The 16,504-nt window shown below is 45.8% G+C and overlaps 1 protein-coding gene across 7 annotated transcripts in view; it reads left to right on the top strand.

Annotated features, from left to right (window-relative positions):
• GRIK3 (glutamate ionotropic receptor kainate type subunit 3) overlaps positions 1 to 16,504 on the top strand; it is a 339,684-nt gene that overhangs the window by 45,593 nt on the left and 277,587 nt on the right. Inside the window, exon 1 of one of the 7 annotated variants that reach the window (XM_061597981.1) lies at positions 12,953 to 13,265. The exons of 5 other annotated variants lie outside the window; for them this stretch is intronic. The gene's annotated coding sequence lies outside the window, so the exon portion shown is untranslated. Of the gene's footprint in view, positions 1 to 12,952; positions 13,266 to 16,504 lie in introns of those variants that run through there. One more of the 7 variants, XM_061597983.1, reaches the window with a different exon arrangement.

The raw sequence follows: 16,504 nt of genomic DNA on the forward strand, positions 1-16,504 counted from the left end.
GTAGTTGGTACCAAGCCGCCCGGCTCACTGCCGAAATCTGAGCCTCCATGGACAGCTGGGAATCTAAAATGACCCCAAGGCTGCGGACCTGGTCTTTCAGGGGTAATCTTACACCATCAAACACCAGGTCTATATCTCCTAATCTTCTCTTGTCTCCCACGAGCAACACCTCGGTCTTATCGGGGTTCAGCTTCAGCCTATTCCTTCCCATCTATCCACTTACGGATTCCAGGCACTTGGACATGGTATCCACAGCCAACTCTGATGAGGACTTAAACGAGAGATAGAGCTGAGTGTCTGGCGCCTTCCCCAACCTGAGGGCAGAGATAAGTTCTTTAATTTGAGAAGCCGAGACCGGCGGCCATTGGGGCAGATATAACTCCCGGGAGTAAAGGCGAGACTCGCTATTTGCTATGGGGGACGCGTAGAGCTTAGCAAAGTGATTGTGCCATGTCTCAGCGGGGATCTGACTAGGTGTTATCAATCTAGTTGGTTGCATCCCTTTGGCCACCATTTCCCAGAATTGGCGTTCCTTTCTTTTGGCTACAGATTGTGCCAATTGGCGCCACTGTGCTCTGGCATATGCATCTTTTTTTTGTTTTAACAGTGCTTTGTATGCCAATCTTAGGGGGACTAACAAGTCTCGAGAAAAATTTGCCGGATCTCTAATTGCTCTTTGTGCATAATTCATCAGGCATCTTCTAGCCATTTTACATTCTTTATCGAACCAACTATTGCCCCGATACCTGTGGGTCACCAAATGCAGTTTCGGAGTCAGCAGTGGTCTTAAGAAGGAAGTGATAGATTGGTATAGAGTCAGGACATTCTCCTCAGTGTTCAGTGCTTCTTGCCTGAGAGTTTGAAGGGGCTCACAAGACAAAAGCAGCAACACTGAAAAATGTAGAGGGATGGACCAGCGGATTCTTCCTTCGGAGACCTGCATTCCCTCGGGGTTGAACAAAAAAGGAGGAATTGAATGGAGGAGCTTCATATGGAGCAAGAGGGGGAAGTAGTCGCTTTCCACTCTATTATCCACTTCAAACCTTAAAACGTCCGGTAGCAGAGCCTCTGATACAAAAACAAAATCTATGACACTAGCTCCCCTTGTGGGTCATATATGTAAAGGCTCCTTTGGACGAATCCACACCTGAGCCATGGAGGCATTCTAACTGAAATAGTTGGAGAAGCTCCACCAGCCTCCGGCCCTGCTTATTGGGCTGGGTGTCCTGGGAAACCCTATCCGTCAAGGAGTTGACAAAACAGGGACATTAATAGTAAAATCAATTCAATATCCTAAAATACAATTAAAATGTACATAACAATGACAATATCATTCCCTTTATCAGTACAGGAAAAAAAAAACAGCCGAGTGGGAGAAAAACAGAATCAACCTTCAAAGGCGTTTAAAAACTGGGAAAACCCCTTTAGTGTTGTGGCAATTTATGCATCCAAGGGAAGGGCGTTCCATAACTGAGGCACTCGGACACAGACGGCCCTGCACTGGGTCCTTGCACAATGGGCAACACTCTTCAGTGGGACCACCAGCAGGGCCTCCTCTGGGCTCAGCATGGGTGGTATGAGGAGAGGTGTTACATCCAATACTTAGCACCCTCAATGTACACTTCAGGTTCTGCAGTTTGAATTTCGTCAGAAGGAGAATTTTAAGTCTGGAGCTTGCCTGAAGAGTCGGCAGAGATTTCTGGCTAGCAGAAGCAGCAGCTTGTGCAAAGGGGTGCTGAACTTGTACCTCTGCTGGCTTCTGCTGGCTTCATGTGTGCTCAGTGCTTGATTTATTGGGGGTGGGGAAGCAGAGGGATCTGGCCCCCTTGCCTTTGGTTGCAGTCCCCAGCGGCTGTTTTGAGAGGGCTACATGGCAGAGAACCTGAGTTGGTGAAAATGAGGGGGGTAGTGGGGGGGGGGCTTGCGGATTTCATTAAGGACTCCCAGTTTTTCCCACAACCGTTCAAATGCTGCATCTGCTCAAAAGTGTAGGATTTGCCACCGGTCTCTCTCCTCCTGAGCAACCTGACCTTAAAAAATGCTTGCCCTGGATCGTGTCTTGCTGGCAGGGCATGAAATACTATCATGTGTATGTTGCGGGCTCTTTCATTGCTATATACCTTGTTGGGGAAAAGTTGTTGACTTGCAAGCTCTGGCCATGCTTATATATGTTGAAAGATATTTTGATGTGATGTGAGGAGCCATCAAGGTGACTTTGATTACTTGGGGGGGGGTGTCCAGGAAATTGGGCTAGTTTGGCACTTAATCAAGTGCAGGTAAATAAGCCTGGAGCGCTTACACCTGCGGGCAAGCCAGCCACACGGACGTGGGCAGATTTGAGTGCAAGCCTGAGCAAAGCTAGTTTAGTAGGCAAAATCTGAAGCACAGCTGCCTTCCACTCTCAATACTTACTTTTAAAAAAGGAAATTGAAGTCTCCTCAATGTCTCTTTGGTGGCGCAGTGCCTAGGTTGCTGCTGCTACTGCTTGCCGCCTTGTCTTCACCATGTTGTTTAGTTGTGTGCAGGTGTGGAGTCTCAACCTTGATCAGAGGTTGTCATATAGCAAAATGACTGGTGTATTCCTTGATGGATAGCTGAAGAAACCAGAAGTCAACGCTCATGGCTCTTGAACCTGAAACTGTCATTTCAGCTGCCTCATAAATTATAGGAATTAGCTGTGTAAAATGTTATGAAGTGTCTGTGTTTGACCCCTTGCAGGCAGGAGCCGGGTGCCTTCGAAGGATGATTAATGGAGCAGTTAAGAGTGTGGAACAATGTGTTAAGGGACCCTCCCCCAGACTCTTGTTTCTTGGATTTGTAGCTGATACCATGAATGCTCACTTGATGCTATCATGGAACTGTGTTTTACAGACATCTGTTTACGGCCATTATCAGAGGCCTATGAATGTTAAGACTCTTGCACACATTAAATCCCCCCTTTTTTATAGAAGCCTGTCTCATTGGGGGTGGGGAGGAAAAACAGAGGACAGTAATCTCTTGAGGACTGCATGGAAGGAATCATCCCCTGTATTTATCTCCCCCTGGTCGTATTTATTATTCATAAATTGCACTTTTTAACTAGAAGAGAGATTTACAGTCTTGGTTGTCTTGATCTCGGGGGCAGCCCTCCCCCTAGGCAGAGGGAGGCAGCAGCCTCAGCTGGCAGACGCCACCCCCCTCCCTGTCCCCCCCAGTTCTCTAAGCTAGCCTGCCGCCTCCAGGTACACTGGAGGACTCTGTCTCATTCCTGTTCCAGTTGGATTCTAGAAGTGGGCTAGGAGGGCGCCCTCTTGCTTGTTGACTCAGGCAGCAAAATGTCTTGGGCCAGCCCTTGTTGATCCTTGCAATATACCTGCCCAGTGTAGCACCAGCCTGTGGGCATTTAGTTTGTATCAGGAGGGAATGCATCCAAAACTAGTTCCCTTCAAGAGATTAAGGGATTCATTTGTTAGCAGTTAAGCTCGATTCTGCTACTTCTAAAATGCAAGATGATAACCAGCTTCTGTGGGTGTGTAATTTGGGGCCTAGTTTTTTGAAAATTAGGTTTGTTTGCCTTGCCAAATATAATAGCCATTTAAAAAATATATATTTTTTAAAACGGGGAGAAACACTGCATCTACTAGTCTGAAATCTGGTACAGTTAATCCCCTCTTGGGAGTGTGCTATTGGTAGGTTTCATACAAACATCAACAAACAAATTATGGCTGTTTTGGTTTCTGAATGCAAGTCAGTAGGAGGACAAAAATTTGTCAAGAAATATGGAAAAGAAAACAACGGCCCACAGACTGGAAGTGTTCAATATACATCCCAATTCCAAAGAAAGGGGACCCCAGGGCATGCAGTAATTATTATCTAACTATCGCCTTAATATCCCATGCAAGTAAAGTCATGCTCAAGATTCTACAACTAAAGCTCTCACTGACTTGAAGGCACTTAACAACAACACAACAGGAGGACTAATAGTGGTTTGGATTTGGAGTCTGAGGCAAGCCCTCCCATGTAATCCAAACTGCCAAATTGGGCCCCAGTGTAAAATTAGGGAAGGGCCTCGCATAATCCTATTCTATAAGGGCGGACGGCAGATGCTACGATGAAGAGACTGGCCATGAGGAGAAACTATTCTGCTTGTGTCTGTCTGTCTGGAGGTGGGGGTGGGCTGGAGGGCTGTGGGGTCCCAGGGAGAGTTCAGTTCCTCTGGGCTATCAAAAAGGTGTTTGTGTATATATATTTATTATTTCTATAACCCATCAGAACCTGCCCCTGAGCCTCAAGAATGGTCAGTATTAATCACAAGCTATAATCAGGGTTATTAAATGAAATCATTATAACATTAGAAGTCGAATAAATGAGTTCATAGACATTAACCTCAAAGTAATAGTAGGGAACAAAAAAGAGTCTTCAAGAGACGCCTCTATCCTGTGTTCTTCTAGAGAAGAACTCATAATAAAACGTGTGTCTGTGTGTCATTATCCAAGGAAGTAGGAGCAAGCAGGCAGAAGAAAAAACGCACAAGGATCTTGAGTTTGCACTGTGCACAGTACTCAGGATGGCTTGCAACAATTTAAAAACAAGATAAAATATACAGAGCCATGGGAAAGTGTTTGGCCCCATCTGATTTTCTGCATGGTTACATATTTTTGGCACTGAATGTTATCAGATCTTGAACCAGACCTAATATTAGGAAAAGGGAATGTGAGTGAACAAATAACACAAAATTTTGATACTTATTTCATTTATTTATTAAAGAAAGTTAAGCAACACCAAATGCCCCCGTGTGAAAAAGCAATTGCCCCTTTAGACTCAAAACCTGGTTACACCACCTTTAGTAGCAATGACTGCAACCAAACACTTGCTGTCATTCGTGATCAGTCTCTCACAGCGCTGTGGTGGAATTTTGGCTCACTCCTCCATGCAGAATGACATTTGTGGGTTTTCGAGCATGAACTGTGCCTTTCAGGTCCTGCCACAACATCTCAACGGAGCTTAGGTCTGGACTTTGACTAGGCCATTCCAAAACTTTAAATTTCTTGTTCCTCAACCATTCTGATGTGGACTTACTTGTGTGTTTCAGATCATTGTCTTGCTGCATGACCCAGCTGTGCTTCATTTTCAGCTGACGGACGGACGGCCTGACATTCTCCTGTAGAATTCTCTGATACAAAGCAGAATTCATGGTTCCTTCAATGATGGCGAATCATCCAGGTCCTGATGTAGCAAAGCATCCCCAAACCATGACACTGCCACCCCCATGCTTGACCGTTGGTATGAGGTTCTTCATATGGAATGGAATGTTTGGTTTTTGCCAGACATAACGGGGCACATGTTGTCCAAAAAGTTCCATCCATTGTTCCGTCCAGGTGCTTTTGGCAAACAATGTTCTATGGACAGATGAGTCTAATCTAATCTAATCTGATCATCTCCTGCCCAGAAGGAGCCCAGGGTGGCAACTGCATGCACGGCCTCACCTAAGCACCCCTCACTTGCCACTGTGTTGCGCACCTGCTCATTGTTGGTTCAGCAGATCTCCCAGTGCAGCATCAGCACCAATCTGCATCACATGTGTCACCAGTCCCTGTGACCTGGGCTGGTTGCCAATCTGCTGGATTGGCCAGTTGGGCCTTTCCCATCAGAGCCACTTATGATGTATTGGATGATGCATTAGGTTGGACCACAAGCCAGCCCAGGCCAGCAGCAAGTAACCATCCCTTCCCCTCGGGTGCCAGCTCAGGAGGATGGCAATGGGCAGGGATGGCACTGCTGGGCCTCCAGCATCCATTACCTGAGGTGGCTGACCCACTCATCCTCCTGTTAAGGACGGCCCTGCTGGGTCCGCACTATTTGCAAGCTGGTGTTGCTTCACCAAAGGTGTTATGTTCTTGCTTCAGTTGTGTCAGGACGGACTGTGTTGATTTAGCTGAGAGATTCAGGCTACTGTTTTTTGTCTGTATGGGTTGACTATGGGGCAGGATGGGTTGACACTAAACATTAATCTCACTTGTTTCATCGTATAGAAACTAGTCCTGTCATGGGTAACATTGTGTGCAGTTTCTCGGGGGGACTGTGAATTGAACCAGAAGTTGCTTATAGGGATTCCTTCCATTTGCATTCTAAGAATGTGATGGCAGCCTCCCCAGAAACACAGGACTTCATGAACAAGAAAACTTGTTTGCAGCTCTTTGAACAGGCAGTGTAACACTTCACGTGAACAGCTGACAAGAGGCCTTTTGTTAGATTTGATATTATAGGCCAGGCTGTGTGTTAAGTCTCAGGAAGACTGACTGATATGGCCAGAAATGGCATGTAGCCTTTTTGGGATGGGACTTCTGTGCATCTTTCACCTTGAATTCACGCTTGGATGTTCCCTGTGTAGAAACACATCCTGTGCATTGAACAACAGCCCACCAAGAAGGTGGTGGCAGCTAATAGAGAGGCTACTTTTCACGTGTAGGATTGGGAGCCTTTCCAGTCATTGATGTCCAGCTTCCTGGCTATTGTGCAATATGCTGCCTGTATCGTTTGGGCTTGCTGGCCATGTGCCTGTCAAGACATTGAATCCATGATAGATGGCTTTAAGGCCAGCTTTTCATGTGGCTCTTGTGCCATGATAAAGGGTGTGCTGTGGGGAAACAGGGTGTGTAGACAGCTTCAGGCCTAAGAGGTCCCAGGGGAGAGCTGGGACGACAAGAGAACGCTTGGCCACCAGAGGGCAGAAGGTGGCAGTCACCCAGCAGGTCTTTCTCCTGGGAGAAGTTGGGAGACAGTTCTGGCATTCTCTCCAGCAGAGCTGCAAATTACTAGTGGGGACTCCAGGGGGCTGGTAGGAAAATGAAGCTTAGTAGGCATGGGGCAAACCGTTCATTACACGCAATGCATGCAACAAAGCCCTGCAAGCTTCTCCCCCCCCCCAATGAAGAGTACCTCTTGGATGCACAATTTTAGCTGGAGGGGTGGTGGTGATAGTTGTGGTGATGGCAGGTGTGTGAGTGCACACACGCCAACACTCCAAGTCTCACCTGCATCTTGTTTTTCTATTCAAAATGGGCCCCATTTTTCCAGACCTATGTTTCCAAGACTAGGTACACACCTGTAACCCCTTTGGGGAATCACCATACAGCAGTTTTGATTATAAAAACAGCTGGCAGGGAAGGCTTAAGTGCTGTTCTTTTGTTCAAAATCCTAAGCCTGATTTTCACTTCTTTTAAAACTAATTGGTCAGGACTGGGGTGCACACACTTGTGTGCCACGGGTAATTTGCTCCTTAGTGGAGGACAACTGGGACTGCAACAAAATGTTGCAGTGTGTCCCCTGTCCCTTAGGCATGTTCTCTTTTTCAGGGCTCTGGCAAGGCAGGAGGAGGAGCCTTGCCTCATGTTTAGGCCTCTTTGGGGGATAGTGGTCAGTTGTGCATCACCAAAGGAGAGGATATGCGCCACTGAAAAAAGATGGCAAAAGATGACCTAATCTTGCATATAATTATATATATTTCACATGAGGGAGCCAATTAATTTCCCATCCCAGTAACCCCAAATAAATTACTCAATTAATATGCACCCCACCCCCAATCACTGAATTAATTTCCTGCCCAGGTGATCCAGTTAGTGCTCCAAAATAAATTTCTATTCAATTAATAATCTTCCCATGATTCCTGCCCCCCCACAAGTAAATCAGACTCAAAATATATGCAGGGTGTGGGGGCAGCAGTGCCTGGTTCCCTTTGTGTGCACTTGGGTTTTCTTACTGGGAGGAGAGGGGGCCAGCAGTGGGTCTTCCTTTTTCATTTAGGGCCTTGCTTCTTTTCCAGGGGCTGCCTGCAAGGAAGTGGAAGCTTTGTTGTTTCTCTCCCCACCCCCCACCCCTGGGAGGGCTCCTCCCCCCCCCCCCCCCCCGTTTCCCTTGTGGTGGCCTTTCAGCTGATGGCTTGCTTTTGATCCTCAGCATACTGTGGGGTTCCCTCCAGTTCTTCCCTCTCCTTCCACCCCCCCCATACTCAGCATCAGCTGCCAGACCCTTGCCCTCCCCACCCCTTATTTCCTCCCCACCCCCTCAACTGGCACTCGTAACTGTCAGCTCCGAACTGCTCTCAAATTACACGTTAAATCAATAGAGGCACACCGTCTGCTAGACTTCTAGTTCCATTTAGAGGTAGTTGCAATCTGCCCAGCAGGAGCCGAGAAGTTTATTTTCCAGAGAAGGAAGTGTGATTTCAGAATATGTTTATGCCCTCAACTCTGGAAGCTCTCTGGTCTGTGCTGGCTTTCGAAAACAAACAAAAACACAATTCTGTGCTTCTGCGTTCCTCGGGAGTTCCCCAAATATAGAAACATTTTCCTTGCTTTGGGGTGGCTTTTTGGTGTTTTGCTTCCAAAATGATAAACCACTGACACCAAAGTTCCCTATATTTATTGATGGTTGGCGTCCTTCATTTAGCTGGGAAACATCAAACTCTTAGTTTTCAATACATGAAAAATATATTAAAGCACATCCACACTTTTGTGAGCTTCAGTTTTTGTGTCAAAATGCTCATGTTTGGTGAAGAAGAACCTTTTGTTGAACAGTTAAGCAAACGGCAGGGGAATAAAAACGAAAAGTCTTTCTTTTTCTCCAAGTCCTGGACTCTAACCGCAGAGCAGGCAAAGCTGTGCAAAAGCCTCTCCCCCTGCCGTGGGTGGTCTTGGAGAGTCCAGGTACCTCAGCACAGGCCGGCTCAGTTCTTGCCCTCCAAGCTCAGCCACTTGACCTACAGCTTCAGGAGTGACCCTGCACTTACTCTCTTAGGATTCAGCTCAGCTGGGATCATCCTCAGGGATTCTGCATCTCCTGTGCTTCCTTCTGCGCTGGCTCAGAGGGTGTTTAAAAATGTGTCTCCTGAGGCTTTAGGCTTAGCCTGCTTCCATCTGTTGTCATTGCAAAGTGAGCAGGAGGAGGGCTGGGATCCTGGGGAAGGGCCTAGTAGGCTGTAGAGGGAGGGGGCTGAGACTGGGGAGTCTGCTCAGTGAGGTGCCGGTGGCCACTGAAGAGCCGTCTCCCCCCCCCCCCGCTCCCTGACCCCACCTGCTTGCCTGAGCCGCCTCTTCCACGGCTCCCAGGGGGGAGGGAGTCAGAGGCACGGCCAAAGGAGGAGGCTGAAGAGAACTTGCCTGAGCTGTCAAGGACATGCTAGAGGCTGCGCAGACATGACCAGACTGAGAAGGAGTGCCTGTTTGCTTGCCCAGTCCTGATCCAGGAGACAGTTCCTGTGCAGGTAGAGAGCCCACCCTGTCCCCATTTAGTGGGCTCAGGGAGTGCGCTGAGTTGCTGCAGTGTTGTTGCTTGAGTAGCCTTGACGAGCCACATGTAGTAGGAGAGGCTTGTGTAATCTGTAAGTTGATCTATAAAATGCTTCGATTCACATTAAACATAGCAGAGGGAAACACGCCAGTGAGTCTGAGTCTGAATCTAATGGGGTTCACCAGGACATCTATTGTCCAAGACTTGCACATGAGAAAATTTCAGAGAAATTGTCGAAAGCACAATGAAAAATTAGTTGCTTTTTCAAAAGTACAAAAGCAAAACTGAAACTTAGCAGATAGTCTCAGCTCAGCTCTAGAACACATTTCTCAATGCATACAGCTTTGTTTCCTCTTCATGACATTAAATTGTAATAACAATAAAAAGTATACATTATTCTATCTCTGCAGCTGAAAATCCAGTTGCAAATATTGTTGGGTTGTTTATTGATAGGGCTATAACACGGATGAGGTATTGCCAGACGGCGGCATTTCGTGGTGTTTAGAGAGAATCGGCAGTAACGTATTGTAAAGCATTAGCATAATAATTGGTAAGCATTCACAGATGACTAGTTTACTGACTGATAGATTTTGTACAGAAACTGTGAAGGTTACACGGAGGGTGAAAACATTTCGCTGTGTCAATGAACATACTTAATTTTTCTGGAAGTGCTATTTAAATTGTACAGCACTTTGGCATTAGCATAACAAAGTCATAATGCATTTGGTGTGAGTGCTGTAATAGGGAACACTGCCCCACAGTTGCTTAATAATGTGACCCAGAAAAGATGATCATAGAATAGTAGAATTGGAAGGGGCCTATAACGCTATTGAGTCCAACCCTTTGCTCAATGCAGGAATCCAAATTAAAGCAGACCTGAGAGGTGGCTGTCTAGCTGCCTCTTGAATGCCTCCAGTGTTAGAGAGCCCACCACCTCCCAAGGTCATTGGTTCCACCATCATACCACTCTATATAGGACATTTTTCCTGATGTTCAGTCAAAATTTGGCTTCCTGTAACTTGAGCCCTTTATTTATTTATTTATTTATTTATTATTTGATTTATATCCCGCCCTTCCTCCCAGCAGGAGCCGTGTCCTGTACTCTGGGATGATTGAGAAGAGATCCTGGCCCTCCTCTGTGTGGCAACCTTTCTATCCTATCTCCCCTCAGTCTTCTTTTCTCTAGGCTAAACATGCCCAGTTCTTTCTGTCTCTCCTCATAGGGCTTTTTTCCCAGGCCTCTGATCATCGTTGTTGCCCTCCTATGAACCTGTTCCAGCTTGTCTGCATCCTTCTTAAAGTGCGGTGTCCAGAATTAGACAAAGTACTCAAGATGAGGCCTAACCAGTGCTGAATAGAGGGGAAGCAATACTTCACATGATTTGAAAACTGTGCTGCTGTTAATGCAGCCTAAAATAGGATTTGCCTTTTTTGCAGCAACATTGCACTTTTGGCTTATATTCAGCTGGTGATCAACAACAATTCCAAGATTCTTCTTGCATATAGTATTGCTGAGCCAAGTATCCCCCATCTTATAACTGTGCACTTGGTTTCTTTTTCCTAGGTGTAGAACTCTGCCCTTATTAAATTTCATTCTGTTGTTTTCAGCCCAATGCTCCAGCTTATCAAGATCTCTTTGAATTTTGCTTTTATTTTCTAGGATGTTCTTTATCCCTCCCAATTTTGTATCATCTGCAGATTTGGTAAGCATTCCTTGCACCTCCTCATTCATAAAAATGTTGAAGAGCACTGGGCCCAGGACTGAGTTCTGCAGTACCCCACTCGTTACCTCCTCCCAGATTGGTAAGAAACCATTGATAACCACCATTTGAGTATGACCTGTAGCCAACTGTGGATCCACCTGAGAGTTGTTCCATCCAGCGCACATTTAGCTAGCTTGCCAATCAGAATATCATGGGGCACTTTGTCAGAAGCTTTGCTGAAGTTGAGATATGTCCACAGCATTCCCACAGTCTATCAGGGAGGTTACCCAATCAAATCAATGATGGCGTAGCTGCTGAAAAAATTGGCTATTATCCTTCAGCAGGTACTTACTGATAGCTAGTGGTCTGTCCTTGGCAACAAGTTCTCCAGAATTTAGGTTCTGTGCAGTTGCATAGAGAACTTGTATGGTATTCCACATGAGAGAGAAGAACTCTGAATATAATTCATTTATGTGGTGGGACTGGCCTGGTACATTTTTCAGCACTATAATTTCATTATTTTATTCTGGTTGCTTTGCAAGTGAGCAAAAGGTCACTGGCTCCAACAGTGGCGGAAGTGTGTGTGCTGCAGAGCTTTGCCACTGAATGGGAACCAACGGACATGTGGTAGTGGGCATGTCTTGCATTCACACTGGTAGTAGTGGAGGGGGAGCTGGGGTGGGGATTGTAGATGCTTTTGCACACATGAACAGGATTTTCAGAGACCAGAGCAAACATGATCTCTCACAGGTTCCTGTTCAGGCAGATCTCAGTGGGACCCAAAGATTAATCTACATCAGGAGTTTAGTGAATGGTGAGGCATTGCTGCTAGGAAATGGAGGAAACAGAAGAATTAGCCTTGCTGGCAAACTATAGGAAGGGCTCAGGGGCTCAGCTGTCAAATAATATTTTCGAAAAATGGTGCAGAGAATGGGTGTATGTGTGTCCTTGGTGTCTCCAGAATTCCCGCCAGCTACTGCAAAGCAATGCACATATTTAAACATTCAATTAATGCACAAATCCCTTTAATTATGTAAAAACATTGTCACACACACAGTTACACAAGGTCTTCTTCTGCATCTGCCAACTGCTACCAGAATAATCTTTGTAAGGCACTGGAAGACTAACCCTCACTAGACCTCAGAAAGTGCAATGGCTTCAAAAAAGTGTGGGCTGGCTAGCAGCACGGTGGGCTACCTGACACTGAGCCAGACCATTGGACTATCTGACTGGCCATTGCTCTTTGAATATTAAATGTTTGAAAGATGTCCATTGCAGTCCATTCCCAAATCTGTAGTTGAGTCATGCCTTTACTACAACCAGCTTTAATGTCACAGAACGGTGAGCAAGCTTCAGCAAGCTGGATGTTAAAAAAAAGGAGGAAAGGCAGCAGAAAGAAATGAAAGCTAGCTTGATGTTAAAGTCACAAAGTCTGCATTGTGACAGTACCACAAGCAAGATCAACCCAGACTTCTCTCTCTCCCTCGTACACACCCACTCAATCACACATTAAACCTGATGAGTTTGAAAGCTTGCAAACTTTTTCCAAACGTCATCTAGGAAGGCGGTTTGATCCTTGGATGACGAGGGAGTGAAAGGTGTGCTAAAGGAGGAGGAGGAGATCGCAGAGAAGCTGAATGAATTCTTTGCATCTGTCTTCACAGATACTATTCTGTGAAGATCCCTGTGCCTGACCTAAGTTTTGCAGGAAGGGAGTCTGGGGCAGATAATTTATTTTATTTATTTATTTCTGCGTTTTATTTATCGCCCATCTGGCTGGAAACCCAGCCACTCTGAGCGATGTACAAAGTCATAATATATAAGTATCACAACATCAAAACAGCAATAAAAACTAAAACAACAAGTAAAGGTTACTACAGTAAAATTCAATAAAGCTTCTGGCCCGTATAGTCCACAAGGTGCGTCATTTGCGAAACCGAAAGCGGCATCTCCTCTCACTCTCAGCATCCAGCGCAGCAAACAGCGAGAGGCGGCACAAACAGGCCCCACGAAGACACGACCAACAGGAACGTTTTCCCCGAGAAGCCAAAAGCAAAGGCGATGAGAGGCAAAACGCGGCCGACACAAGGCGAAACGAGCAAGGCCAGCACGGCAGGACAACGGAGGCCGCAGGGGCGCGCCCCAACCCCAGCAGCCAGCGGAAAAACTGCCGCGGCGAACAACGCTGTCTTCCGAATAGAGGCCGCAGCCCCAGGCTCACCGAAGGGCCGCAGCTCATCCCCAGCTCCGATCCGGCAACCAGGAAACGGCGGCGGCGGCGGCAGCCCAGCGTAGGTGAAAGTCTTACATCGTATTTCTGATAGCTGGCATCCAGGTCGGGTCCGAGGGTGGTGACATAAGGGGGGGGAGGCTACCCCGTATTTTCCAATGCATCGTAACCTCCAACAAGGGAGAAATTACCGCATAAAAGCTGTTTGTTGCGGAGCTCCCTCGCCCGTAGCTGTTACTCCTGCCGCCATGATGGTTTACTTTACTTACTTGAAGCCCGAAGGCTTCCTAGATGATAAGACCCGGGTTGGGTTTCTAATTAGCCTATTCACAGGACCTGGCTGCATTCATAATGGTGATGACAGGTGAAATTTTAGGCCTAAAAATGGACAAATTGCCAGGTCTGGGTGACAGACATGTGAAATTGCTGATCTAACAAAAATGTGTAGCTTATCCTCAAGGTCTGCCTCCATACCTGAGGACTGGAAAGTGGCTAATTTAACACCAATCTTTAAAATGAGATCTAGTGGGAGATCCTGGAAATTACAGGGTGGTTAGTTTAACATATGCTCTGGGAAAATGGGTGGAAAGTATTGTTTAAGGATAAAATAATCAAGCATATAGAACAGGTCTTGCTGAAGCAGAACCAACATGGGTTCTGCAGAGGAATGTCCTGACTCACTAATCTGTTAGAGTTCATTGAGAGTGTCAACAAGCATATAGATAGGTGATCCAGTGGACATAGTGTACTTGACTTTCAGAAAGCTTTTGACAAGGTACCTCACCGAAGTCTTCTGAGTAAGCTTAGCAGTCATGGAATAAGAGAAGAGGTCCTCGTGTGGATCAGGAACTGACTTGGAAATAGAAAGCAGAGAGAAGGAATAAATGGGCAGTTCTCCCATTGGAGGGCTGTGGAAAGTGGGAGTCCCCCAAAGATCGGTATTCGGACCTGTGCTTTTTAACTTGTTCGTAAACAAGTTGGGGTGAGCAGTGACGTGGCCAAGTTTGGTGATGGTACAAAATTGTTCAGGGTTAAAACGAAAAGGGATTACAAAGAGCTCCAGAAGGACCTCTCCAAACTGAGTGAATGGACAGTAAAATGGCAAATGCAATTCAGTGTACATAAGTGTAAAGAGATGCATGTAAGGGCAAAACATCTTTATTTCACATATACGCTGGTGGGATCTGAACTGGTGGTGACTGACCAGGAACAAGATCTTGGGGTCATAGTGGACAGCTCAATGAAGATGTGGACCCAGTGTGTGGCAACTGTGAAAAAAGGCACACTCCATGCTAGGGATCATTAGGAAAGGTATTGAAAATAAAGCTGCAGATATCATAATGCTGTTATATAAATCTATGGTGCAACCACATTTGGAATACTGTGTGCAGTTCTGGTTGGTTCACCTCAAAAAGAACATTGTCAAGTTGGAAAAGGTTCAGAAAAGGGCAACCAGAATGATCAAGAGGATGGAGCGGCTCCCCTATGAGGAAAGATGACAACATATGGGATTTTTTAGTTCAGAGAAAAGGCAAGTAAGACATGACATAGTAGAAGTGTATAAAATTATGTGTGGCGTGGGGAAAGTGGGTAGAGAAAATGTTTCCCCTTTCTCATATTACTAGAACTCATGAACATTCAGTGAAGGTAAATGTAGGAAGATTGAGGGCAGACAAAAGAAAGGACTTCTTCACACTGCACGTAGTTAAACTGTGAAATTTGCTCCCACAAGAGGCAGTGAGGGGCACCAACATGGATGGCTTTAGAAGAGGATTACACAAATTCATGGAGGAAAAGGCTACCAATGGCTACTAGCCATGATGGCTGCACTCTGTCCCCATGGCCGGAGGAAGCTTGCTTCTGAAAACCAGTTGCAGGAAGCCATAGGAGGGGAGAGCGCTCTTGCACTCAGGTCCTGCTTGTGGGCTTCCCATTGCGGCACCTAATTGGCCACTGAGAACAGAATGCTGGACTAGATGGGCCACTGGCCTGATCCAGCAGGACCCTTCTTATATCCTTATGACATTTTGGTTGATCTTAGTAAGGAAAGGTATTGCCCAACACTGGATTTTGAATTTGTTTTCTAATGGACCAACAAGTTTGTTTTTTCTGCTTTCAGTGTAGACTGTGGTTATTTCATATGGATATGATTATGGGGTTAATGAGATTTATGTGTGTGCGTTTGTGTCTAATATTTTTCTGGATATGTTTAATAATTCAAATACAGGTACAAATGCACATTTATTGCATAGTGAAACGATGGTATGGAAAGGACTGTTGGCATTTTCTTGTTATTTCCTGCTGTGTATTTTCAAATTTATGACTCTGGAAACATTCCGTCATAAGCCACAGCAAATAACTAAAAAGCTCCTGAAAGATTTTCCGGCCTCTGTTCTTTCTTGGGTTGGCGTCCTGGTTTCTTGGTTGGGGTGCAGAGGGAGGGCTGCAGTGCTGCCTGCCCTCCATATTACAAACTTCCCAAGACAACCTGCCGTGTTCTGTAAAGCACCTCTGCTCCTCTGGAAGTGGGTGACTCAGCTATTTCTCCCTCCTCCTCTTCACTTCTAATGGGAAAGTGTTTCCTTTGACAAACTTTTCACAGATCTGTGAACATCTGCCTCCTTTCATCTGACAAGCAGAAAACAGAAATGCAATTCACAGTGACGGATTTCTTTCTGTTTGGGAAAAAAAGAGAAGTACCTGCCATGTGTTAATGTCAAGATGATGAAACTGTGCCTGGTCATACTGCTGGGCTGCCCACCACCTCTCCTGAGTGGAGGGATTTATGGAATCATGGAAGAGTTGCGTTTGACCCTGGGCTTCTTCTTTGAATCTAGGCTATAGTTTTTTGCTGTTTAAAAGGGACACTATGAGACAGTGTCGATGGGAGAGAAAATGACTCCTGCTTTGCTGTGCTCCTTGGCAGAACTGCTATATAGCAGAACGATCTAATTTTTCCACTTGTGGGGAGACACTATCAAATCAGTGATTGCCTCATGTGAATTCCGTGGTGGTTTGCCTTGGGCACCATTGATATTATCAGTTTTATGATACATGGCTATGCTTTGTCTATACAAACCTGCAAAGATTGTGAATAATTTGGCAGTTCTGAGCCGCTGATACTAGTATATAATAGCATATAATCCTCCCAATTTTGTATGTTTTTTATTTTGATTTTATGACTCTCTGTGGGGCTCTAGACACTTCACCAAAGACATAAGACTTTGTTACGTTTGCTTCTAAGACCAACTTATGTGAAATGTGTTGTATTCCTCCCCCCCCCCCAGCTGTGGTGTTCTGTATA

This window comes from Rhineura floridana, chromosome 15 (assembly GCF_030035675.1).
Source record: "Rhineura floridana isolate rRhiFlo1 chromosome 15, rRhiFlo1.hap2, whole genome shotgun sequence".
In the NCBI taxonomy this organism is placed as follows: domain Eukaryota; kingdom Metazoa; phylum Chordata; class Lepidosauria; order Squamata; family Rhineuridae; genus Rhineura; species Rhineura floridana.